The following is a 27,704-nucleotide window of genomic DNA, read 5'->3' as shown; positions in this document are numbered from 1 at the left end:
TTTCTACATTTACAACCCTTATGACTCCTTTGGGTACGATTGACAATTTACTGTTAATTTGTGCTGAATCTAAATTGTGGAACGAGGAACTGTGTTAAAATTTCCAAATGTAAGGACAAATCCAGCATGCCTGCCCTTCTGGAACACTAGGGGCGGGATTCTTCGGAATCCGGTACGGAGGGTAACTCCGGCGCGAAGGAGTGGCGTGAACCACTCCGACGGTGGGCCGCCCCGAAGGTGCGGAATCCTCTGCACCTTTAGGGGCTAGGCCGGCGGCGGGGTGGTTTGCGCCGCGCCGGTTGGCGCAGAAGGGGCTCTGCCGGCCGGCGCAAGTTGGCGCATGCACGGGAGCGCCAGCGTGTGCTGGCGTCATCCCAGCGCATGCTCGGGGGGGTTCATCTCCGCACCGGCCATCGCGGACCGGTACACCAGCCGGCGCGTAGGAATTGAGTGCCCCCACAGCACAGGCCCGCCCGCAGATCGGTGGGCCCCGATCACGGGCCAGGCCACCGTGGGTGCACCCCCCGGGGCCAGCTCCCCCCGCGCACCCCCCCGAGGACCCCGGAGGCTGCCCGCAGTGCCAGGTCCCGCCGGTAAGTACCAGCTCTAATTTACCTGTGCCTGGAACTCACTACCGGAGGAGGTAGTGGAGGCAGGGACGATAGGGACATTTAAGGGGCATCTTGACAAATATATGAATAGGATGGGAATAGAAGGATACGGACCCAGGAAGTGTAGAAGATTGTAGTTTAGTAGGGCAGTATGGTCGGCACGGGCTTGGAGGGCCGAAGGGCCTGTTCCTGTGCTGTACATTTCTTTGTTCTTTGTTCTTTGTACACCGGCGGGACCGGCCTAAATGGGCGGCCGCTCAGCCCATCGTGGGCTGGGGAATTCGGGCGGCCCCGGGGCCCATTGCATCGCCCTGGTCCTCGCCCTTCTCCGAGGCTGGCGGCGCGATTCACGTCAGCGGGATTTTTCGGGGGCCAGAGAATTCGGCAGCCGGCGGGGGCGGGATTCACGCCGACCCCTGGAGATTCTCCGATACGGCGGGTGTCGGAGAATCCCGCCCCAGATGTGGGCATATTTTGGTGAATTGGGGCTATTGTTCATCATTCTGGGCGTCATTCTCCGACCCCCCCACCGGGTCGGAGAATGGCCGTTGGCCGCCGTGAATCCCGCCCCCGCCGAAGTCTCCGGTACCGGAGATTGGGCGGGGGTGGGAATTGGGCCGCGCCGGTTGGCGGGCCCCCCCGCTCAATTCTCCGGCCCGGATGGGCCGAAGACCCACCAAGAAATTGCCTGTCCCGCCGGCGTAAATTAAAGTAGGTATTTACCGGCGGGACAAGGCGGCGTGGGCGGGCTCCGGGGTCCTGGGGGGGGGCGCGTGGCGATCTGACCCCGGGAGGTGCCCCCACGGTGGCCTGGCCCGCGATCGTGGGGGCACTCTTTCCCTTCCGCCTCCGCCACGGCCTCCTCCATGGCGGAGGCGGAAGTGACTCTTCCCACTGCGCATGCGCGGGAAACTGTCAGCAGCCGCTGACACTCCCGCGCATGCGCCGCCCGGGGATGTCATTTCCGTGCCAGCTGGCGGGGCAACAAACGCCATTTCCGCCAGCTGGCGGGGAGGAAATCCCTCCGGCGTCGGCCTAGCCCCTCAATGTCGGGGCTCAGCCGCCAAAGATGCGGAGCATTCCGCACCTTTGGGGCGGCGCGATGCCCGTCTGATTGGCGCCGTTTTGGGCGCCAGTCGGCGGACATCGCGCCGTTGGGGGAGAATTTCGCCCCCTGTTTCCAATTCATGTTTCTGGCACTAAATTTCTGCTCACGAAGCCAGCCCAGCTTTGTGAATGCTGCAATACAGCAAACATTAATTCACTAAGACTCTATCTTACTTCAGTCTGATATAAATTCAAGCTTACATCATAGAAATCAAAGGACAATTATCTGATAGACTCCCTCTCAACCTGTCGTGATAATTATATTTATCTTGGATAGTGAATAGATCTCTATTAATGCTAAATTTTGCATATGTGGTTGGGAATCTTGCCCTTGTTATTATCACATTGCCTGTGATACGGCACGGTAGCACAGTGGTTAGCACCGTTGATTCACAGCACCAGGGACCAGGATCGATTCCCGGCTTGGGTCACTGTCAGTGGGGAGTCTCCACGTTCTCCCCCTCGTTTTCCTCCAGGTCCTCCAGTTTCCTCCCGCAGGTCCCAAAAGACGTGCTTTTAGATGAATTGAACATTCTGAATTTCCCTCAGTGCACCCGAACAGGCGCCGGTGTGTGGCGACTAGGGGATTTTCACAGCAACTATTTTGCAGTGTTAATGTAAGCCTACTTGTGATACAAATGAAGGTTATTATTATACCAGTTACATACGAGACATTCATATGAACATACTTTGCCTGTTGGGCTCCCACACAAATATTGTCTCAAGAAGATAAGCCCACCTATTCTGATCACTTAGACAATGAAGAAACTCACCAAATCCAGAAAGTTGGATCCGTTGACTTTGTATTCCATTATATTTGCTGTACATTTCAAAGTATATCCTCAAAGTACACCCCAATTCTTGATTTCACACTGACTGCTCTTTGTAATGCGGATAATCCATAAAATTACATCTGATAATCAGATCAATTATTTTAAATAAAATTAAGATTAAATGGCCTGCCCTTGATTGCTTTTGTTTTGTCACCCTTCTTTGAATATTTGAATGAAGATAGTTTACTGCCATAGTTTGTGAAGAGCGTTGCAAATATAATTGAACACAGCTTTAATGTTGGAGATGGTATGAGGGGAATCACTCCCTTTCCAACCCATAAGATTGCCATCAAGGGAGGCACGGTGGCACTGCTGCCTTACTGCGCTGAGGACCGGGTTCGATCCCTGCTCTGGGTCACTATCCGTGTGGAGTTTGCACATTCTCCCCGTGTCTGCATGGGTCTCACCCCCACAACCCAAAGATATGCAGGATAGGTGAATTGACCACACTAAATTGCCCCTTAATTGGAAAAAAAAAATGAATTAGACAGTCGAAATATATTTTAAAATAAGATTGCCAGTCACAAACTGTGTTTTGCTCCTCAGCCCGATTATCCATATCTGCACGTAAACCTTATGAGCAGCCAGGTATCAACATGTAGTGATCGAAATACTACAGCATTTGGTATGTGTTTCATGACCTTTGACTTAATTGGAGGTAACAATGCTGCTCTGGAATTATTGGAGTTCTGACTTTTGCGGTCTCCTGCTCAAGTGGGGTAACAGCGGTTAGCGATGACAGGAGAAGACAGACAAGAGCCCAGTGAGCAGCAAGTTCCTCACATCAGTCTTTGACAACTCAAGCAACTATGCCATCATGGCCAGGAGCTTATCTGACCGACACAGCCGAGGAGAAAGGTTCAAAGAGAGCGGGAATTGCCGCATTTTTCATATTGAAGCAACAATGAATTAAATGACTGGTGACAACTTGATTAACTTGCAGATGAGCGTGATAGTAGCGAAAAAAGTAATTAGTGTTGGAAATGGAAGTCTTTTTCTCTCCTGCCACTTGAACAGTTGTCAGTAACTCACATGTTCACAACATGCCAGAGATTTTTTTTTAAAGCTCGTTCAGTTTTATCTCAATTTATATTGATGTGTCGACATGCTTGTCCTTTTGACGCGCTTTGGTATATTTTGCTTTTTTAATGGAAACTTTACTTTGAGGACAATGGGGAATACATTAAAGCCTCCTGCTGACAAAAATTGCAATAATTTGTTTAAGATTGTGCTGGGTCACCATATATTTTGATGGCGACTCTGATGGAAATTGCTGGTCAAATTGGTGTTTGTATTTCACCCATTGTGTGTATCCACTCATGCAGCTGGCAAGACTGTCTGAAAAACTAATTGCGCTGTTAGTTATCAGTGGTTCATTGAGTTTCCAGATAGGTCTTCCTCACCTCTTTAACTGTCACCCATTAACTTTCGTCCTGACGACTCACTTTCTGCTTCCTACATGAACTATATATTAGGGTTGAAGCTAGATTCTTTGTTCTTTCTCACACGCCCTGTCAACATTGGAGTGATGAATCACTCATACAGTAATTCCATAGTGACCTTAGTCTACGACGGAACCATTGTTTCCCCAGATCATAAAATCATAGAATCCCTACTGCACAGTAGAAGGCCATTCAGCCCATCGCGTCCGCACCGATCCTCCTAGCACCCTACCTAGGCCTGATCCCCAGCCCTATCCCCGTAATCCCACCTAACATTTGGACACCAAGGGGCAATTTAGCATGGCCAATCCACATCACCTGCATATCTTTGGACAGTGAGAGGAAACCGGAGCACCCGGAGGAAACCCACACAGACATGGGGAGAAAGTACAAACTCCACACAGACAGTCACCCGTGGTCGGAATTGAACCCGGGTCCCTGGCACTGTGAGGCAGGAGTGCTAACCACTGTGCCACCGTGCCGCCCAGATGGTGGACTCTTCCGCATAATGTGGGGGCCGGCCGGGGGGGGGGGGGGGGGGGAGCAGTTATAGAACATAGAACAATGAGTGCAGAAGGAGGCCATTCGGCCCATCGAATCTGCACTGACCCACTTAAGCCCTCACTTCCACCCTATCCCTGTCACCCAGTAACCCCTCCTAACCTTATTGGTCACTAAGGGCAATTCATCATGTCCAATCTACCTAAACTGCACATCTTTGGATGTGGAACGAAACTGGAGCACTCGGAGGAAACCCATGCAGACATGGAGAGAACGTGCAGACTCCGCACAGACAGTGGCCTAGCGGCGAATCAAACCTAGGACCTGTCGTGTTGGGTGTTCTGCTACACAGACGAACCAACACGGTTGCAGATGGTACAACTCTGTTTTATTACTATCAATAACAACATCTGTAAACTTGTTACTGTGGTTCGTTCTTTACCCTTTTACCTGTGGACCCAGCCCTAACACTATCTTGGAGAGGTACTCAGCACATGGTGAATGTCTGAGTGGCTTGCTGTGAGCTCTGTGCCCTGAGCTGTCTCCTGCTGGAATGAGCGGGAACTGTGATGTTCCCCGTTTTATAATGCGTGTGCCCTGGCTTGTGATTGGCTGCGATGTTGCGTGTGTGTTGATTGGTCCATTGATCTGTCCATCAGTGTATATGTGTGTTTGCACCATGATGTTTATCTGAATATCACGACAGGACCCTGGCACTGTGAAGCCACAGTGCTATCCACTTGTGCTACCGTGCTGCCCACACCTTTGAGATGACGGCAATAGAAAGCTAAATGATTCAAGAGACGGCTCAGCAAGGTGAAATGTAGAAAAAAGCTCGGCATCTCAAGCGAATTGTTAGTTGAAGGAAAAATAATAGTGCCGCAACAGTGAAAAAGCAACTGGATAGGTGGAGGCCATACAATGAGACAAGTGGACTCACAACGAAAGATAAACATTGAATTCTTCCTTCCACAAGAGCAATACGTTTTCTCCAGACTGAGATATCGTAAGTCTGCAACCGGGCCAAAATAAATAAATTGCCAAGAATATATGGATATTATTCCGAGATTTGTGAAGCATTGGCAATCATTCTGAGGAAGTTAATAGATTTTGGGAGCCACCAGTTGATTGGAAATGGGCAAATGTTCAAAGAAGGTGACAAAACAAAAGCAATCAAGTACAGGCCATTTAATCTTAATTTTATTCAAAATAGTTGATCTGATTATCAGATGTAATTTTATGGATTATCTGCATTACAAAGAGCAGTCAGTGTGAAATCAGAATGGAGATGCACTTTGGGGGTATACTTTGAGGTATGCAGCAAATATAATGGGTCAATGGATCCAACGTTACAGTGATGACTTGAATGCTGCACCCAGTCCTGATTGCCAAGAAGCAACATGGCCAGGATTCTCCGACTGCGCCGGGTCGGAGAATCCCCGGGTGAATCCCGCCCCGATGCCGGCTTCCCTATTCTCCGGCGCCGTTTTTTGGGCACTGGCGGGATTCCCGCTGCGCCGGTCGGGGGCCGTTGACAGCGCCTCCCCGCCCCGCCGATTCTTCAGGCCCCAATGGGGCGAGTGGCCGACGGGTTTTGCCCAGTCCCGCTGGCGTGATTTACTCACGTCACACATGGCGGGACCTGGAAGGTAAGTGTGCGGGGACCATCCTGGGGGGTGGGGGGGAGAGATCCGACCCTGGGGGGGCCACCACGGTGGCCTGGCCTATCGATTGATGGGCGGGTCTGTTCTGTGGGGGCCTACTTTACTTTGCGCTAGGCCCTGGTCACACTTGGGCAAACGTGCACCAAATCCCCGGAGGATTTCCTGCTGTGGTGATTGGAGCAGAACGGAAGGTGGAGACTCACACCTCCAGCCTGTTAATCAGATGGGAATGGATGCAAAAGGTATGAGGCGAGTACTGCGCGAAGGCCGTATTTCCCTCAATGCTCCACTCTCCACCCGATCGGGAATCCAGAAACTGAGGTCAGGCAATGGAAAATGCACGCCATTAAAATCCCTGAAACCAAAGTAAGCTGAACTTTCATATTCTTTAACCTTCGCTATTTAGAGAATCCAGGTAGCGCTTTAACAAATCCGATCCATGCACTGTGGATATACAGCCGTTGTCAAACACAACGCAATTAAACATGTTCATGACTAGAAAACCCATTACTGGGCCAAAGCTTCTAGTGACCAGTAAAGTTCCTTCTGTCTGATCAGTATTTCCGCTTCCCCTTACTCTTCTACCTTGTCATGTGTCATTTCAAAAACCCTGCTATTCTGTTGTAGACAATTCATTGCATTATGATATTTTGAGTCACATCTGAAACACCGGGGGCGAAATTCTCCGTTATCGGCGGAAACTCCGCCGATCGGCGCAAAAAACGGCGCAAATCCCACTTGCGTCACGTCATAAAAATGGGCCGATAGTCTGCGGCCCGAAATGGGCTAGCAGCGACGTAACGGGATCCGCGCTTGCGCAGTGGCTCATAAGGCCGCGCAGCTCCCCCCCACCCGACCGGAACACCCGACCGCAACACCCGACTTGATGGCTGGCCGTCGCTCAGCCCCGAGGTTCAAGTCACGCGATGTGGAGGCGCTCCTGGACGCGGTGGAGCAGAGGAGGGACGCCCTGTATCCCGGGCACGGCCGCAGAGTTGCCCCACGCCACAGCCAGCGTCTGTGGAGGGAGGTGGCAGAGGCCGTCACCGCTGTGGCCCTAACACCACGGACAGGCACCCAGTGCCACAAGAAGGTGAACGACCTCGTCAGAGCAGGCAGGGTGAGCCTCCCCCATATCCCCCATATCCCCCCCTCCCCATATCCCCCATATCCCCCCCACCCCATATCCCCCATATCCCCCCTCCCCCATATCCCCCCTCCCCCATATCCCCCCTCCCCATATCCCCCATATCCCCCCTCCCCCATATCCCACATATCCCCCCTCCCCATATCCCCCCTTCCCCCATATACCCCATATTCCCCCCTCCCCCATATCCCCCCTCCCCCATATCCCCCATATCCCCCCTCCCCCATATCCCCCCTCCCCCATATCCCCCCTCCCCCATATCCCCCATATCCCCCCTCCCCCATATCCCCCCCTCCCCCATATCCCCCCTCCCCCATATCCCCCCTCCCCCATATCCCCCCTTCCCCATATCCCCCATATCCCCCCTCCCCCATATCCCCCCTCCCCCATATCTCCCCTCCCCCATATCCCCCCTCCCCCATATCCCCCCTCCCCCATATCCCCCATATCCCCCCTCCCCCATATCCCCCCTCCCCCATATCCCCCTCCCCATATCTCCCCTCCCCCATATCCCCCATATCCCCCCTCCCCCATATCCCCCCCTCCCCCATATCCCCCCTCCCCCATATCCCCCCTCCCCAATATCCCCCCTCCCCCATATCCCCCCTCCCCCATATCCCCCCTCCCCCATATCCCCCCTCCCCATATCCCCCCTCCCCCATATCCCCCCTCCCCCATATCCCCCCTCCCCCATATCCCCCCTCCCCCATATCCCCCCCTCCCCCATATCCCCCCTCCCCCATATCCCCCATATCCCCAAGTGAATCCAGCCCTAACCTTAACCTCTGCAATGCACGCGCAACCGATGGCGTGCATTCATATACCTGCCTAACACTGTTGCCTTTTACCCCTGCCACCACCCCCCCCCCCCACAGGAGAAGCGCGCACACAACAATAGGGAGCATGTGAGGACTGGAGGAGGGCCCGCTGATGAGAGGCCACTGACCGTACACGAGGAAAGGGCCCTGGAACTGGCTGGCGGACCTGAGGACCGGGAGGTTGCTGATGCAGAGGTCGGGGCCCCACGAGCAAGTGAGCCACCAACAGCCCGTCCCCATATCCCCCCTCCCCTATATCCCCCTCCCCCGTATCACCTGATCACTGCCTGATGTCTAACCATGCATGCTTCATTGTGTATCGCAGGACCAAACGTCCAGGCACCCATCCCCGCAGATGCAGACCGCCCGCAGGATGCCCCTCAGAGACCACAGGAGACGGAGAGACCCGCACCCTCCAGCATGCGACGCCCGCAGGATGCCCCTCGGAGACCACGGGAGACGGAGAGACCCGCACCCTCCAGCATGCGACGCCCGCAGGATGCCCCTCGCACACCACGGGAGACGGAGAGACCTGGAGCAACAGGGAGACGACACCCCCGTCACGTGCGGGAGCGACCACCCAGCGATGAGGGGGGCAGCCACAGGCCCCCGTCACATCCGAGCCAGGACACCACTACCCAGGACACCACTATCCAGGACACCCCTACCCGGGACACCACTACCCAGGACACCTCTACCCGGGACAGCACTACCCGGGACAGCACTACCCGGGACAGCACTACCCAGGACACCCCTACCCGGGAAGATGAAATACCGGACAGTGACTCAGAGTGGATGGGTGGAGACGAACACCCACCCCAAAGTGCCATGGACTCAGAGTGGGACGAAGAGCACGACACAACGCCACTGCTGTCACCAACACCCTCCACCATCGCAGAAACACTCACCACGGTTGGGCACTTTAGTGATGAGGCGTCTGGTACACTCACTGGTGCGCACAACACAGCCGTCCCGGTACAGCAGGTGGAGGTAGGAGCAGCAGAGGGACCGGGCGGTCGGAGGGCAGCCCAGGCCAAGCGAACATCTGCCGCCCAGATGGATCCCGGGTTCCTGCAGTTACCACACCCACACATAGATCCGATGCAACCACCGACACGGAGACGAGCGAAGAGGGTGACGGGTGGCTTGCGGCGGCTGCGGTCGCAGGTGGAGGAGTCCACCCGCGTCCAGGAGCTGGGAGTGGTCCCAGTCATGCGTGCCACCCAGGCTGACACCGCACGGGTGGCGTCCGCGGTGGAGGCAATGGGTGCGACGGTGTCAGACATGGGGAACGGTTTGCGAGGCCTGGGGCCTTCCGTGCAGGCGGCGTCTGTGGCCCAGGAAATGGCTGCCCTCTCACAGGAGGCCATGAGCCAGTGCCAGCGCCAGATGGCAGAGGCGCTCAACGCCATAGCCCAGTCTCAGCAGGCCATGGCCCAGTCTCAGCAGGCCATGGTCCAGTCTCAGCAGGCCATAGCCCAGTCTCTGCAGGCCATGGCCCAGTCTCTGCAGGCCATGGCCCAGTCTCAGCAGGCCATCGCTGAGGGCATCGGCACCAGTGGCCATGTGCGAGCTGGCGTCGCACTGTCGCAGACAGGGTTCGACAACCCCCTGGGCTCCATGGCTGCAAACCTGCAGACCCCTGTCGATACCAGCACGGGCCTCCAGGACTGGCAGCGCCAGATGTCGGGGGCGCGTCGGATGGCCAGTCCGTTCGCATCCCCCACCCATGTAGAGGCCTGGGGGCCATCGGGCACCCCGAGGGAGGAGGAGGTGGTGTGGTCCGTCCCGGCTCCCTCTGTAGGGGAGGTCCCGGTACACCGCGACACCTCGGACTCCCCCCCTTCCGTCCCAGGTGCATCGGGTGGGCAACGGGCAGGACAGGCTGGCAGCTCGGCATCCCAGTCGCCCGGGCCGCAGCCTGGCCCATCTAGGCCAGGACGCCTCAGGAAACGGCCGCCAAAGGGATCCGGTGTCAGAGGGCAGGAATCACAGGAGTCCACCTCCAGTTCTGCTGTACCGTCTGGGGAACCACGTAGACGTAGTCAAAGGGCCCGTAAGGCCAAACAATTAGACACTGAGTAAGTTGGCACGGGTGCAGGGCACAGATGAGTTTTAGGGGCTAGGGCACGTGCATGAACTCCTTTGGTTATTAAAGTCAATGTTACACCTACCGAAGCTGCCTTTGTGCTCTGTCCAAAGTGTGCGGGCGTGTCATGTACGTTGAGCGCAAGTGTGTGTGTGACGGGTGGTCTTACCTCAGCCCCAGGTGAGTCTTCCCCCTTCCCCCTGGGCCGCCATCAACATCCCCCGGGCAGAGGACGGGACCGTGCGCTGCAGTGTCACAGCCGCATGCAGGGATGGTCCGGGTGGATGGTGGTACTGTGGCCATGGGTCAGACATAGTCCAACGATGTAGAGCCAGGAGCTCATCGGAGGCGGGTTGTCATCATCCTCCATGGCCTGCGATAGACACGCGTCCACCCGCAACTGGGTGAGCCCGGCCCATTGTGCCGCCGGTGGATCGGCAATTGGGGGTGGGGGGGTGGTGTGCATGCGGGTGGGGTGTGTGGGGTTGGGGAGGGGGGTGAGTGTGCTGGGTGGGTGGATGGGTGGGGGGTGTGGGTGGTCGGCTGTTGTCATGGTGTGCGGTCTGTGGCCATACTACCCGATTCCCACGCCCATCTAGTCAGTGAAGCGGGCCTCTATCAGTCTGTCCCGTGCCCGCTGGGCCAGCCGGTAACGGTGGACAGCCACCCGCCTGTGTCTACCCCGTCTGCCCTGACCATTGCCCCCATCCCCCTCATCTGGGAGGACTGGGCCTCTTCCTGCTGCTCCTCCACTCCGCCCTCCTCTGCCTGCGGCACATCGCCCCTCTGCTGGGCTATGTTGTGCAGGACGCAGCACACCACAATGATGCGGCCGACCTATCTGACCGATACTGGAGGGCGCCCCCAGAGAGGTCCAGGCACCTGAAACGCATCTTCAGCACGCCAAAGCACCTCTCGATCACTCCCCTTGTCGCTACATGGGCATCATTGTAGCGGTTCTCCGCCTCATTGCGTGGCCTCCGTATAGGAGTCATCAGCCACGATCGCAATGGGTAGCCCCTGTCGCCCAGCAACCAGCCCCTCAGCCGGGGATGGCGTCCCTCGTACATGCCGGGGATGGATGACCGCGACAACACGAATGAGTCGTGTACACTGCCTGGGTGACGGGCGCAGACGTGCAGGATCATCATGCGGTGGTCGCAGACCACCTGTACGTTCATTGAGTAGGTCCCCTTCCTATTCGTGAACACGGCCCTGTTCTCTGCAGGTGGCCGCACGGCGACGTGCATCCCATCGATCGCGCCCTGGACCATGGGGAACCCGGCAATGGCAGAGAAGCCCACGGCCCGGGCATCTTGGCTGGCCCGGTCCACGGGGAAGCGGATGTAGCGGTGCGCCATGGCATAAAGGGCATCTGTCACTGCCCGGATGCACCGATGCACCGATGTCTGCGATATGCCGGACAGGTCCCCACTCGGTGCCTGGAATGACCCCGTTGCATAAAAGTTCAGGGCCACCGTAACCTTGACGGACACGGGGAGAGGGTGTCCCCCGCCAGTGCCACGCGGTGACAGGTGTGCCAACAGGTGGCAGATGTGTGCCACGGTTTCCCGGCTCATCCGGAGTCTCCTCCTGCATTCCCGGTCCGTGAGGTCCTGGTATGACTGCCGGGGCCGGTACACACGGGGCGCCCTCGGGTGCCTCCGTTGCCGTGGGGCCACGACTTCCTCCTCCCCCTCCTCGTCCTGTCGGTCAGGTGTCCCTCCAGCCTGGGCGGCTGCCACCTGCCCCTCTGCGGCAGCCTGCGCCGCCTCTCTGGCACGCTCCTCCTCCTCCTCCTCCTCATCCAGGGCAACATAGACATGAGCGGCTGCCACCACGGCGGCCAACATCGCTGGATGGTCTGAAAACATGACGGCCTGGTGGGGGGGAGGGGAACGACGACATGTCATCATTGCCCATATCCCCTCCTCCCCCCAGCCAGGTGGCATGGACCGCATGGGTCCAACTGTTGGAGGCTGGCACCTGGCCAGGTGGACCAACTCATTTGCACTCCCATCACCCACACCGGCACGGACCCCCTCCCCAATCCCCAACCTCCACCCCAGCACGGACCCCCCCCCCAACCTCCACCCCGGCACGGACCCCCTCCCCAACCCCCAACCTCCACCCCAGCACGGACCCCCCCCCAACCTCCACCCCGGCACGGACCCCCTCCCCAACCTCCACCCCAGCACGGACCCCCCCCCCCCAACCTCCACCCCAGCACGGACCCCCCCCCAACCTCCACCCCGGCACGGACCCACTCCCCAACCCCCAACCTCCACCCCAGCACGGACCCCCCCCCCAACCTCCACCCCGGCACGGACCCCCTCCCCAACCTCCACCCCAGCACGGACCCCCCCCCCAACCTCCACCCCGGCACGGACCCCCTCCCCAACCTCCACCCCAGCACGGACCCCCCCCCCAACCTCCACCCCGGCATGGACCCCCTCCCCAACCTCCACCCCGGCACGGACCCCCTCCCCAACCTCCACCCCAGCACGGACCCCCCCCCCAACCTCCACCCCGGCACGGACCCCCTCCCCAACCCCCAACCTCCACCCCAGCACGGACACCCCCCCAACCTCCACCCCGGCATGGACCCCCTCCCCAACCCCCAACCTCCACCCCAGCACGGACCCCCCCCCAACCTCCACCCCGGCACGGACCCCCTCCCCAACCCCCAACCTCCACCCCAGCACGGACCCCCCCCCAACCTCCACCCCAGCACGGACCCCCCCCAACCTCCACCCCGGCACGGACCCCCTCCCCAACCCCAAACCTCCACCCCAACACGGACCCCCCCCCCCAACCTCCACCCCGGCACGGACCCCCTCCCCAACTCCCAACCTCCAACCCAGCACGGACCCCCCCCCAAACTCCACCCTGGCACGTACCCCCTCCCCAACCTCCACCCCAGCACGGACCCCCCCCCCCAACCTCCACCCCAGCACGGACCCCCCCCCAACCTCCACCCCGGCACGGACCCCCTCCCCAACCCCCAATCTCCACCCCAGCACGGACCCCCCCCCAACCTCCACCCCGGCACGGACCCCCTCCCCAACCTCCACCCCAGCACGGACCCCCCCCCCAACCTCCACCCCGGCACGGACCCCCTCCCCAACCTCCACCCCAGCACGGACCCCCCCCCAACCTCCACCCCGGCACGGACCCCCTCCCCAACCTCCACCCCGGCACGGACCCCCTCACCAACCTCCACCCCAGCACGGACCCCCCCCCAACCTCCACCCCGGCACGGACCCCCTCCCCAACCCCCAACCTCCACCCCAGCACGGACCCCCCCCCAACCTCCACCCCGGCACGGACCCCCTCCCCAACCCCCAACCTCCACCCCAGCACGGACCCCCCCCCAACCTCCACCCCGGCACGGACCCCCTCCCCAACCCCCAACCTCCACCCCAGCACGGACCCCCCCCCCCAACCTCCACCCCAGCACGGACCCCCCCCCAACCTCCACCCCGGCACGGACCCCCTCCCCAACCCCCAACCTCCACCCCAGCACGGACCCCCCCCCAACCTCCACCCCGGCACGGACCCCCTCCCCAACCCCCAACCTCCACCCCAGCACGGACCCCCCCCCCAACCTCCACCCCGGCACGGACCCCCTCCCCAACCTCCACCCCAGCACGGACCCCCCCCCAACCTCCACCCCGGCACGGACCCCCTCCACAACCCCCAACCTCCACCCCGGCACGGACCCCCTCCCGGCACTCCCCCGGAGCCCAGCCTACTCTAACCACCCCCCCCCCCCCCCGCCGCACACACACACAAGCCGAGACACACCTCTCCTCACGCAATCAGTCTGCGGCCACGCCATTTCCTGCCCAGAGCCAACCCCCCAGGGCGTCACTCACCTCCTCGCTGGTCGGCGTGAGCCTGGAGCACCGGGTCACGCCGATGAAAAGGAGGTTTGATTGACGTCGACGTGAACGGTCATCACGTCGACGGGACTTCGGCCCATCCGGAAGGGAGAATATCGGCAGGCCGAAAATCGGCTGCCTTGCGCAGACCCGTGACATTCTCCGCGGCAGCGGCGCCATTAACGCCCCGCCGACTTTTCTCCCTTCGGAGACATCGGCGGGGGCGGGGGCGGGATTCACGGCGGCCAACGGCCATTCTCCGACCCGGCGGGGGGTCGGAGAATGACGCCCCGGATTACTATTCCTTGGTTATTCCTAGGGTTCATACCCTTGCTTAGTTACTCACTTCCAGTTGCCTGTTAAAGTTACCAAAGGGGTCGCTCTCCTCATTTATTTTGTTCACGTTTCTTTTTTTTTAGAAGGTTGTATCCCATATCAAAACGGTCTTGAAATACTGCCAGTGTTGAATCCGTGTGACTTGCGAATGCCATGAAAGTGGTTGGAAATTAATACTTCCCCAAAAAAGTTTCAAGGCTTCAGGATATCTGTTCTAAAACTGTATCTCTTTCTGAGGATCTAACTCCAGTCAAGACCAGGGGCCTATCCATGTCCGATACTAGAGCACAATCCAAATATTTGTAAGCAAGTGCTGAATTAAGGATCTCCAAATAGAATTTCTGCAACGTGGTATATAACTTGTTCAATTCCATCATGTATTCTCCTATGGAATAACCATCCATCCTTTTAATTTTCCCAAAGTCTGGCATACCTCAAAAGCAGATCTTCTTTCAGACAAATGTTGTCCATAAACCTTAGGAACCTCAAACTCCGAAAATACCTTGCACCTGATTCTGCTGCTGTTGAGAAGAAAAAGTACCTTGCTTTTGGTCAGGATGTAACCCGTGTCCACATATCCATTTCATTCTTGGTTTCATTGGTCAGAACATTGAATATAGGAGTTGGGACGTCTTGTTGAAGTTGTACAAGACATTGGTACGGCCACACTTGGAATACTGTGTGCAGTTCTGGTCACCCTATTATAGAAAGGATATTATTAAACTAGAAAGAGTGCAGAAAAGATTTACTAGGATGTTGCCGGGACTTGATGGTTTGAGTTATAAGGAGAGGCTGGATAGACTGGGACTTTTTTCCCTGGAGCGTAGGAGGCTTAGGGGTGATCTTATAGAGGTCTATAAAATAATGAGGGGCATAGATAAGGTAGATAGTCAACATCTTTTCCCAAAGGTAGGGGAGTCTAAAACTAGAGGGCATAGGTTTAAGGTGAGAGGGGAGAGATTCAGAAGGGCCCAGAGGGGCAATTTCTTCACTCAGAGGGTAGTGAGTGTCTGGAATGGGCTGCCAGAGGTAGTAGTAGAGGCGGGTACAATTTTGTCTTTCAAAAATCATTTAGATGGTTACATGGGTAAGATGGGTTAGAGGGTTATGGGCCAAGTGCGGGCAACTGGGACTAGCTTAATGGTAAAAACTGGGCGGCATGGACTGGTTGGGCCGAAGGGCCTGTTTCCATGCTGTAAACTTCTATGATTCTATGATTCTATGATTCTTCCTTTGGTCATAGGGTTCAGCTTCACAGGACAATGGTGGAAAATCATACCCTGACAACTCGCACTTGGTTCCCGCTATTTTTCTCAAAAGTAACTCTGATAATAATCCCCTGTCTGAAAAAATGTTTTTCCTAGTTTCCAAACTGTACCTTTAGGCAGCCATTCTCTGCTACCATGTCCAATGAATCCTCACCAGTTGGTGAAGTAAAGGCACAGAGGGCAGGGGTTTGCCAGGGGTTTCACAACGGCGGAAAGTGGCCCACCAATGGCTGGTGGTGGTACCTTCTGGTGCCACCATTGTCAACAAGGTTTCCCGTTGAATTCATTTCTCGCTGCCATGAAACCTGTGGTGAGGGGCGCACTGTCGGCGGGACCAGCAGATCACACCAGCGTAAATGGCCGGATAATTCTAGCCAGAGTTTCTCTTTGCTGAGAGAGTTTATTGACCTAGCAGAGTCAACACTGATCAACCATATCCCAGCTATCCCCATTTAGGGTCAACACCACCAGTGTCCCAGCTATTCCAATACCCGTCACCTGATTGACAATGTAATTATGTAATTGACATTAAACCTGAATAATGTTATTGATACGATATTGACGCCACAGGTCTGAATTACAAGGACAAACCTGGAAAGGTGCTATCGATCCTGGAAATGAAAGCCTAACAGGGGAATCTCACAAAGACATGTAAGATCGTTAAGACAATCGGATAGCTTAACATGCAATACAGCTTAAGATAAAAGGTGAATTTAGAACTGCTATTAAGAAATTATGATTCACACAGAGCATACTGAATATGCAGAATAGATACCAAATAGAGTAGCAGAGGGGAAAACCTCAGAACTATTACAATGGTGGTATGGTCAGATCTTTCTGGACAGATAAATGAAGACGGCCTTCACAGTTGTAATTATCTTGTGATCTCAAGAACACCCTCCCCAAAAACAGAACTAGCCTGACACACTGTACTGTCTGCACAACCTTGATCGACAAGATGAACGCTGCCCCAAAGAAAATCTTCCAGGTAAGGATGTAGAATAGCTTTTTTTTTGCCATAAAGCTGACCCACTATGCAAGATGTTAAGTATAATCATGAAGGGTTTTGATAGTGGAAATAAAGAGAAATTGTTTCTATTGGGAGATGACCCTTTGACTCGAGATCCTGGATTTACGACAAGTTCTTCAAGAAACAAATGCAACGTGAAGAGATTTATTTTTTTAATGTAGTGAGTTGTAACCTGAAAAGTACTGGCTGAAAGAGTAGCGGATGTAGATTCAATACCAACTTTCAAAAGGGAATTGGTCGAATATTTGAAGAGAAAATACGTGCAGGGCTATGACTCAAGGGCGGGACTGTGCAGCTAATTGGATAACTCTTTCATAGAGCTGGTATAAGTACAATGGGCCGAATGGCTTTCGTCTGTGCTATATGATTCCTTAACTATGGTTTCCCATCCCTGGCACAGTATGCTTATGCTCTCTATAATAATGTCCTCTCCATAATGGGATACACAAAACTATGCACAGAGCTCTAAATGTCGAACATATGGCAGCAATTTTCATTGGTTAGCTGGGTGGCTGGTTCGTGCTACGGAGCGACACCAACTGTGCGGGTTCAATTTCTGAACTGGTTGAGGTAATTCATGAAGGGCCTGCCTTCTCAATCTTGCCCCTCGCCTGTGGTGTGTTGACCGTAAGGTTAAATCACCACCAGTCAGTTTTCAAAGGGTAGAACAGCCTCTGGGACTGTAGCCACATTTACATTTTAATCTCCATTGCTTGCATTCTGAAGGAGATATGTAATCTGCTCCACCAGCTTACTCTATTATGTTTGCCGTCTGTCGACCTTTTCTATAAAATCCATATTTTCTCAGCTAGAAATACGAGAAACAATTTTAGTAAATAATATTTAACGTGGGAATGTAAAGATAAGAATACTTGCTGAGCTGTACTGATCTTTAACAAGTCCAGCTGTGGTTCCTCAACTTCCAGGTACTGACATGATACTCGGACAGGAAAGAAATCAGAAGCTGCATTAGTCAAACCTTATTATTTTTTGCTTATTTAAAACTAAACTTTGCTGAAACAAAGGATGGTTGCCACGAATCACCTGATGGAGTGAATGATAAGGTAATTACTAAGGCCTTATATGGATTGCACCAGAAACATGCCCTGGCGTATTGTCATGGAATCTCATGCCTCCCACTGTCAAGATCTGTTTCAAAAAGGATCTATTGAAAGGAAATGGATGCCATTTGCATCTGTATAGGCTTACCCCTCTAGTGGAGTCCAGGGTTCACCAAGACAGCAGCTATCAGAAACAGGGTCATAAAAATGAACAATGCCTTTCGCAGGCTAATGACACCAGATAAACCTCTTTATGAAATCATTGTTGAGTAAGGAGCTTATAAGGCTTCAGTGACCATTTTAAAATCTCTATATACAGTTGAGAACTCAGAAGCCAGGCAGTCTGCTGATTTATCTCTCTCCCACCAACACCTACAGTAGGACTCCAAGCTGGCAAGCTGTCTGCAAGAAGCCTTCCTCTGAGCCTATTTGTCTGGAAGCCACTGGCCACTGCCTGCCAAGCCGACCTATTCTCTGAATTTCAACCTCATCTCATTGTGAAACAATCATCTTAAAGGAATGTTGTACTTCTGTCTTTAGCCCTGAACTGGAGGAAACCTCCTCTGGATTTGGACTCCTGAACTCTGGAAATCACCGGAACAGATATATATTTTTGTCGTTCTTTTCAATGTTAAGTTATTCATAGTTGTAAAGCCGCTTTTTCCAATACCGCTATTATATACGCGTGTATGTGTTTGTGTAAAATTGTGTGAAGCTGCAATCGTCTCCCCCACCTCCCGGGTTTGAATGTGTGAATAAACTAAACTTTCTATTTAATCCTAAAAGAATTTGCTGCAGGTCACTTTAGAACATAGAAAATAGAACATAGAACATTACAGCGCAGTACAGGTCCTTCGGCCCTCGATGTTGCGCCGACCTGTGAAACCACTCTAAAGCCCATCTACACTATTCCCTTATCGTCCATATGTCTATCCAATGACCATTTGAATGCCCTTAGTGTTGGCGAGTCCACTACTGTTGCAGGCAGGGCATTCCACGCCCTTACTACTCTCTGAATAAAGAACCTACCTCTGACATCTGTCCTATATCTATCTCCCCTCAATTTAAAGCTATGTCCCCTCGTGCTAGACATCACCATCCGAGGAAAAAGGCTCTCACTGTCCATCCTATCCAATCCTCTGATCATCTTGTATGCCTCAATTACGTCACCTCTTAACCTTCTTCTTAACTAACGAAAACAGCCTCAAGTCCCTCAGCCTTTCCTCATAAGATCTTCCCTCCATACCAGGCAACATTCTGGTAAATCTCCTCTGCACCCTTTCCAATGCTTCCACATCCTTCCTATAATTCGGCGGCCAGAATTGCACGCAATACTCCAAATGCGGCCACACCAGAGTTTTGTACAGCTGCAACATGACCTCATGGCTCCGAAACTCAATCCCTCTACCAATAAAAGCTAACACACCATACGCCTTCGTAACAACCCTCTCAACCTGGGTGGCAACTTTCAGGGATCTATGTACATGGACACCGAGATCTCTCTGTTCATCCACACTGCCAAGAATCTTACCATTAGCCCAGTACTCTGTCTTCCTGTTATTCCTTCCAAAATGAATCACCTCACACTTTCCTGCATTAAACTCCATTTGCCACCACTCAGCCCAGCGCTGCAGCTTATCTATGTCCCTCTGTAACTTGTAACATCCTTCCACACTGTCCACAACTCCACCGACTTTAGTGTCACCTGCAAATATACTCAGCCATCCTTCTATGCCCTCCTCCAGGTCATTTATAAAAATGACAAACAGCAGTGGCCCCAAAACAGATCCTTGTGGTACACCACTAGTAACTGGACTCCGGTCTGAACATTTCCCATCAACCACCACCCTTTGTCTTCTTACAGCTAGCCAATTTCTGATCTAAAGTGCTAAATCACCCTGAATCCCATGCCGCCGTATTTTCTGCAGTAGCCTACCATGGGGAACCTTATCAAACGCTTTACTGAAATCCATAGACACCACATCAACTGCTTTACCCTCATCCACCTGTTTGGTCACCTTCTCAAAGAACTCAATAAGGTTTGTGAGGCATGACCTTCCCTTCACAAAACCGTGTTGACTATGTCTAGTCAAATTATTTCTTTCCAGATGATTATACATTCTATCTCTTATAAACCTTTCCAAGATTTTGCCCACAACAGAAGTAAGGCTCACTGGTCTATAAAATTGATTTCACAAACAATGGCTTTTGGAATAAGCCGCACAGCCTATTTTTAAAACAAATAAACCCACTTCTGCTTACAGACAAGCGGCGAGAAAATAAAAGGAGTTAAATTATGCCGCTCTCTCCTGTATGTAACAATACATTACTGCAACATTCCGATTGTAGCTTGCCACATTCAGGAGATGTAAAAGTCATATATGAGCCCTTGCATGCTTCTGCTGTACAGTTCTGCTCATGTAATTTTACAGACAGCAGACCTTGGTGCCTTCAGGCACCAATTTATTTGACTGTAGGTTTATAGTCATTAAACATAAAATGCACATTCCTCATTGTGGGGAATTACCTTCACGTTTCGCCAAGCTGAAGCTCAGACACGAATTAAACAAAAACCTCTGGTGTTACTTCCACGTTCTGATCGGCATTTCTCTGTAGAATTCACCTTATCATCTGAGGGCAGTGTTAATCAGAATCCTGGCAGCCTACTGGAAACAATAATCTTGGCAATTGTCCCAACAAATTTCATTCTTTGAGTCTTTTTCAAACTGTCGATGATGTGATTTCAGAACAGGCTTGCACTGAACTGATCACAAACAATATTGACACTACATATCACATGTATCAAATTTTAAATTAAATGGGAAATCAAATCTGATTTATTGAGCGATGAGTTTTTATCGAACACCTTGATATTTAGAAGACACAGAATTATTGGGCCATTATTCCATAAGCTGCAATCCGCTCCTGTTCACTGACACTAAAATGCAGCCATTCCTTTTCTTACCTGACTTTCCGACCTGGAACAGGTGAGAACTGTACGGTGCAGCAGGTTCTGTTGAGCGCAGAAGAGTCAGGCCAGCAAGGCGTGGCTCCTTTTTGCACCACTAGCTATCGTAAAGCTTTAAAGGTTCAACCACTTTGAGTACCCAGGACGAAGGCAAGTGTGTAGGTTAAATGGGTAGGATTCTGGAGGGAGGGGAGAGGTGGTCAGTGGGAAGGGGGGGGGGGGGGGGTTGGTGGTGGGAGGAGGAGGTGTGTTGTCAGTGGAGAGAGTGATCAGTGAGTGGGGTAGGTGGTCAGTGGGATTAGTGATGGAGGTGGGGATTGTCGGGATTTGGGAGGTTAGCTGGGAGGTGTGGGGGGGTGATGTGGGGCGTAGTTGGGAGGTCAATGCAGGGTCATGGTGCCAGCATTGTAGGTATCCAAGAGTTAGAAGTGGATTTAATTCTTCTAACTTTTCCTGGGTAACTATCCCTGTAAGTCATTGAATCTGTCGAAGGAGAGAGAAATTGAGTTTGCATCTCAAATCAATGACCTTACATCGCATCAAGTACTTTTGCAGTGTAGTCACAGTTTTAATGTAGATAATGAGGTACTCGATTGTGCACAGCAACATTAATATAGATTAACATAGAATTTGCGGAAGGAGGCCACTCGGCCCATCGAGACTGCACCGGCTCTTGGAAATAGCACCCCACCCAAGGTCAACACCTCCACCCGATCCCCACAACCCAGCAACCCCACCCAACACTAAGGGCAACCTTGGACACCAAGGGCAATTTATCGTGGCCAATCAACCTAACCTGCACATCTTTGGACTGTGGGAGGAAACCGGAGCACCCGGAGGAAACCCACGCACACACGGGGAGGATGTGCGGACACCGCACAGACAGTGATCCAAGCCGGAATCGAACCTGGGACCCTGGAGCTGTGAAGCAATTGTGCTATCCACAATGCTACCGTGCTGCCCCTACATGCGGCGTGATGCAACCAAAGTAATCCCAAGTGTCATTTTGGGCATGTTTGGATGGGCGTTTCGTCTCGGCTGCAATGTATTGGATTTGTTTATTGTTACCTGTACTGAGGTACAGTATTTTTCATGTGTGCAGCTCAAACAGATCATTTAGCATATGAAAAGAAAAGAAAATGCGTAATAGGGCAACACAAGTGAGATACCTTTGATTACAACTCGAGAGAGATGATTGGGAATACAAAGGCTTTATTTAGCAGAGAACCAGACAGCGACCGAGAATTGTGCTCACTGCACACTGCCCACTGGACATTAACTTATATACTCCCTGGGGGGTGGAGCCGGCGGCGGAGTCCCCCAGGGTTCCAAACCCGGTTTTAAAGGGATCATTACATTAAAGGTGCAGTAATCAATCATCCCAACAAGGTAGTACAGTTATAGAAGATGTAAGAAGAGGATTTGTGTGAGAGAGCTCGCAGAGAGTCACCATGGTCGCGGCTTGTATTCACCTGCACTTAGTTTCCAAAATGAACCCCCAATTTGCTGCCTCGCCATCTGATTCGCTGATCTCGCGCTTTAGTTGCTCACCACTAACAAGGGAGACCTGCTTTCAAACGCATCCTCAGCACTCACTCCCAGTCAAGAATCAAGGATGGCAACACGGAGATCTGCTTCTCGCTTGGGCGATGCCGACCTGATCAATGCAGTGGATGAGAAGCGGGGCACCCTGTTCCTCTCAAAGGGTCAGAGGACCAGCACCAGATGAGCAGAGAGAGAGTGGCAGAGGCTGCCAGTGCGGGCTGCATGACTAGGAAGACCGCTGTCTGATGTTGAAAGAAGACGAACGTCCTCCAAAGTGCTGCAAGGGTGAGTGACCACCTCTCTCATGGCATCAGTCCCTCCTGCCACACCTCAATTTGCCAGCACCCACGTACTGACGGACACCTTGCACCCTTCCCAACATCCGATCATCAAGCTCATTCCTCAGAAATCTTTGCACCCACCATCACAACCCCTTGACGTCTCGGTGCGGTGCCCACACATGCCACCTGCTATAGACCCCACTGACCCATTAAGCATGTGGTTTTCAATACCCTCACTTTGTCCCCGCAGGAGAGGACAGCCCGTAATGAGAGGAAAAGGGAGAAGCTGGAGTTGGGGGGGTTGGGATGCCAGAGATCTATGTCCTCACCCCCAATGAGGACAGGGCGCTGGAGATCACGGGGTTGCACGGGAAAGCAGCAACCGACAATAAGGTTGGCCTGCGCCAGAGAAGTGAGAATACATGTCCCTTCAACCAGATGATCTGTCTCAAGTGAGTTGTTGGTGTCCCACAAAAGTATCCTTCTCTTTCACTGACCACATGTCCATTGTCTTAATAGATCACCATCTGATGGGGCCAGTTCATCCGGGTACATACACCCCCATCTCCCACCACCCAAGAGAACACCTCAGATGAGAGCTCCAGTAATGCATCACAGCTATCAGCCATACCTTCCACCAGGGCAGAGACAGACACCTCATTGGGAGACATGAATGGGCAGGCTTCAGGGTCGCTATCTGGTGAGAACTATACAGTTGCTGATGCACATCAGGTGGAGGCAGGAACATTCAAGGGAGAGAGCAGTCAGAAGTGTGATTGGGAGAGGTTAGGGGGGCAGGGGAAAAAAGGAGGGGCTGTGGAGCTGATAGACACAGCCTCACTCTAGGAGACTCTGGAGATGATGATGGCTTCCTTGGTCCTCCTGGCTTGTTGGACCCTTGATGCCGCCTGCCCACCAACCTTCTGCGCCTCCCGGGCCCATCCCCGAGCCCCTACCTGCCTGCCTCCTCCTCAGATGAGGCCGCATGTCCCTCCGCCTCCTCCTCCAGCATTTCACCCTTCTGCTGTGCCAGATTGTGGAGAGCACAGCAGACCACCACAAAGTGGAAGGCCCTCTGGGGAGGTGTACTGTAGCGTCCATCCAGAGTGGTCCAGGCCTTGGAACAGCATTTTGAGCAGCCCGTGCATCACTCAATGACAGCACGGGTGACAGTATCGGCCTCATTATAACGGGTATCAGTTTCAGTCTCAGGCCTCTGCACCAGCATCATTGTCCATGGCTTCAAGATGTATCCTATGTTTCCCACGAGCCGACACACCATCCTGCGGTGATCCTCGAAGGCACGGGGGATCTCTGAGTGCCCCAGGATGGAACTGTCATGCATGTTCCCAGGGTAGCGGGCACACACATGCAAGATCCTCAGGCAGTGGTCACACATGATTGGAAACATTTAGGGAGTGGAACCCCTTCCTGCTAATATAAGGCAGGCCTTGATGCTCCGGTGCTTTCAGGGTGACATGCATGCCATCAATTACCCCCTGGACCTGGGGCATCCCTGTGATGCTGGCGAATCCTGCAGCTGAAACATCTTGCCAGGCTTGGTCCAAGTCGAAGATGGTATAGCCTGATGTCCGGGCATACAGTGCATCAGTCACCTCTAGATGCACCTGTGGGATGAAGATTGCAATATGCCACACAGGTCAAGCTCTGGAATGGCCCAGTGGTGGAAACATTTAGTGCTGCAGTGACCCTCATAACCACCAGGAGCGGATGGCCTCCTCTTCCACTGGATGCCATGTCCGCGAGTATGTAGTACAGATATCACCGTCTCTCTGTTGAAACACAGGCTCCTGCGGCATATGATGTCCATCAGCTCACGGAACGACCTACGACTCTTGTACATTTTGCCCATCGGTGGCCTCCCTTCTGGCCACCTCCTCAGCCTGATAGGAGGCTGGGTGTTCATGGTGTGCAGTGGTCCCCTACAAATGTGATGTCGCCTCCATCCTGTGATGGCCTTGCTGTTGCCTTCAGCGTCTGCCTCCTCGGCTGTGACAAGCACTACGCTGGCACCCTCCTCAGGATCTACACCAGCAAACACCTGGAGGGAATTGGAGAAGGCGAGACACTGACAGTCTTTTAGCGTTTCCATCCCGGGACCCTCAAATCCCCCAGGCCTCCCATCCTTACCGTGACTATCCCGCTTCTCTCAGAGTGTCATCCAGTGAGCCAGTTGTGCTGGCAAACCTTGCTCTTCACATTCACTCCCGGCCAGATCAAGAAGCCCAAGACCCCAGGGCCGGGATTCTCCAGTCCCGCGGCCAAGTTCTGACGCCGGCGTGAAGAGCGGCGCCAACTACTCCGGCATCAATGGTCCCCGATAATGAGGAATGCCCCCCTTCCTAGGGTGCTAGGTCGGCGCTGGAGTGGTCCCAGCAGCTCCAGCTGGCGCGGAACGGCCGGCACGAGTACGCGCATGCGTGCTACGGCCGGCGTGATTCCGCACATGAGCGGAACAGCCGATGTGATTCCACACATGCGCGTGGGTTCCCATCTCCACTCCGGCTCCCGGGCAATATGACGGAGCCCTACATGGGCCCAGTGCGGAAGAATATACGCCCCCATGGAACCAGCCCTCCCGCCGATCGGTAGGCCCCGAATCGCGGACCAGGCCACCATGGGGGCCCCCCCTGGGTCGGATCCCCGCGCACCCCCCCTCACCCCCCCCCCCCCCCCCGCCCCCAGGACGGCCCCCGCAGACACACCTTCCAGGTTTCGCCGTGTGCGACCTGAGTAACCCACGCCGGCGGGACTCGGCCGAACTCGGCGGTCACTCGGCCCGTCGGGGCCCAGAGAATTGGTGGTCAATGGCCCACGACCCGCGTGGCGGCGGTCCCACGGGCGCCTGATAATCGCCGCCGGAGAATCGGTGAGCCGGCGGCGGGGCGCGATTCTCGCGTCCTCCTGGGGATTCTCCGACCCGACGCGGGGTCGGAGAATCTCGGCCCAGATCTCTGCCAGCAACATTCGGAAGGTCATGCTCAGCTATCATCTACTCATCAGGATAGTAACCCTTTGGCTGCGAGAGGGTACTCATTTGTGCAGTGGTCCCCAGTGGTCCTCTTTCCTGTTTGATTGTTGGTTGCTGCCTCGAGTACAGGCACACTGTTTAGATATCAAAGGTTGCAGGACGTGCACTAATCATCCTCTCAAACAGGACACCTGGTCCTTCGAGAAGGCACTTGAGAGTTCCAAAGCGTGAAGTACTATCACAACTAACAAGGCTAATTGCTCATTTGAAATAGCTTTCAGATGTTAAGCCAGAGGCCGGTCACAGTCAGGGGGTGAAGTTGACTTTCAGGAGAGAAGGTGCAGCAGGGCTCTGTCCTGGAACAGTTTGACTCACCTGATGAAGGAGCTGCGCTCCGAAAGCTAGTGATCCCAAAAAAATGGAAACGGCTGCTCACCTCATCACTTGCCCCCAGAAGCCATTGTGCCAACTTCCTGTCAGAACCACTCACAACGACCTTTGGGATACAACAGCTTAGAACCAAATTGATCCTTTTCACCAGGCGCTAAAGCAGTGTTAGGTAACAAATGGCAGGGTACCTATCCACCCGTAATCTTTCCAACTCAAGTCACCCTTAAGGGCAGCACGGTAGCACACTGGGTAGCACTGTTGCTTCACAGCTCCAGGGTCCCAGGTTTGATTCCCGGTTTGGGTCACTGCCTGTGCGGAATCTGCACGTTCTACCCGTGTCTGCGTGGGTTTCCTCTGGGTGCTCCGGTTTCCTCCCACAGGTCCCGAAAGACGTGCTTGTTTCGTGAATTGGACATTCTGAATTCTCCCTCCATGTACCCGAACAGGCGCCTGAATGTGGCGACTAGGGGCTTTTCACAGTAACTTCATTGCAGTGTTAATGTTGGATTCGATTTGTTTATTGTCACGCGTACCAAGGTACAGTGAAAAGTATTTTTATGCGAGCAGCTCAACAGATCATTACGTAGATGGGAAGAAAAGGGAAGAAAAGAAAATACATCATTGGGCAACACCAGGTATACAATGTGACTACATAAGCACATAATGTAAGACAACTTGTGACAGTAAAGATTATTATTATATACATCCCATTTAGATACAAGTCCCAGAGTGGCAGTAACTGGACATATCGATTTACATCAAGCCCATTTCTCATGTTTTTCAAAAATTTGTTGGATCATTTCAACCATGTTGAAGATCCAGATTTTTATGAATTCAAATCCAGCTGTTGTGGTCAGATTCGAACCCAGGTCCCCAGAGTATTCGCTTTGGTCTCTGGATTCCCAGAGAATACCCCTACGCCAATGCCTCCCTGGTGGGTGGTGCTTTTGCTCCACACCAGTTTCCACTCATGAAACTTTAAATTCCTTTCTCCCTCATGTGTTTAGCTGCCTCTTAAATGCACCTTTGCTGTTCGCCAACTATTGCTTGTGGTTGTGCAAGCTGTTAAAGAAACAGCTCCTGAATTCCTTACCAAATTCATTAGTGTTGGAAAACGGGTTAACTCCACAGGTTTGGCTGCTTTTTAAACCCCAGTGGTATTCCTTGCCCTGCTTAAAGGGCCGACCTGCACCCACACCCTCACCTAAACGATGTCCGGGTGACTCCGGAAGACGGCTGCATTCAACGTCAGTCTCGCTAATGAGATTGAAATAAATGCAAATAAGGCTGAATATCCTTCTCGCTATTTTGGGGCGAGATCCGGAACTCGACATCGGGAGCAGGATTGGTGAATTTCTAAACGGTTTGCGCACGGAGTGAATCTCGATTTTGGCCATTCCCACTCGTCATCCAGCATGTCTAGGCCTGTGTCGGGAGCAACACGGTGGTTGAATCGCGCCTATGATATTGATCAGATAGTCTGTTTCAGTGAGGTTGCTTGAGGAATAAATATTGGTCAGGACCCTGAAGAGAACTCCCCTGGTCTTCCTTCCTTAAAAGAGTGCAATAGGATATTTGTGTCCACTTTGTGAGGGCAGGCAACCTCTCATCCAAAGGATTGGTGAACTGGGGTGAAATTTCTCTTTGAACGAAAAATTGAAAGACATTTATTTTACTTAAAATTCGAAAGCCTACGAACTAAATTATGGAAATGTGCCTTCGGAATTGTGACTTTTC

The 27,704-nt window shown here is 53.6% G+C and overlaps 1 long non-coding RNA gene across 1 annotated transcript in view; it reads left to right on the top strand.

The window, feature by feature from the left end:
- The window catches only part of LOC140407761 (uncharacterized), a 59,275-nt gene extending 40,696 nt beyond the window's left edge, over nt 1-18,579 (top strand). The window contains exons 2-3 of the long non-coding RNA XR_011939784.1: nt 16,271-16,351; nt 18,170-18,579. This is a non-coding gene — a long non-coding RNA (uncharacterized lncRNA). The remainder of the gene's footprint in view (nt 1-16,270; nt 16,352-18,169) is intronic.
- The last annotated feature ends 9,125 nt before the right edge of the window (nt 18,580-27,704 follow it).

The sequence above is a fragment of the Scyliorhinus torazame genome, chromosome 2 (assembly GCF_047496885.1).
Source record: "Scyliorhinus torazame isolate Kashiwa2021f chromosome 2, sScyTor2.1, whole genome shotgun sequence".
Taxonomy (NCBI): Eukaryota; Metazoa; Chordata; class Chondrichthyes; order Carcharhiniformes; family Scyliorhinidae; genus Scyliorhinus; species Scyliorhinus torazame.
The sequence above is the reverse complement of the archived record's forward strand: the minus strand, read 5'-3'. Positions and strand labels throughout refer to the sequence as shown.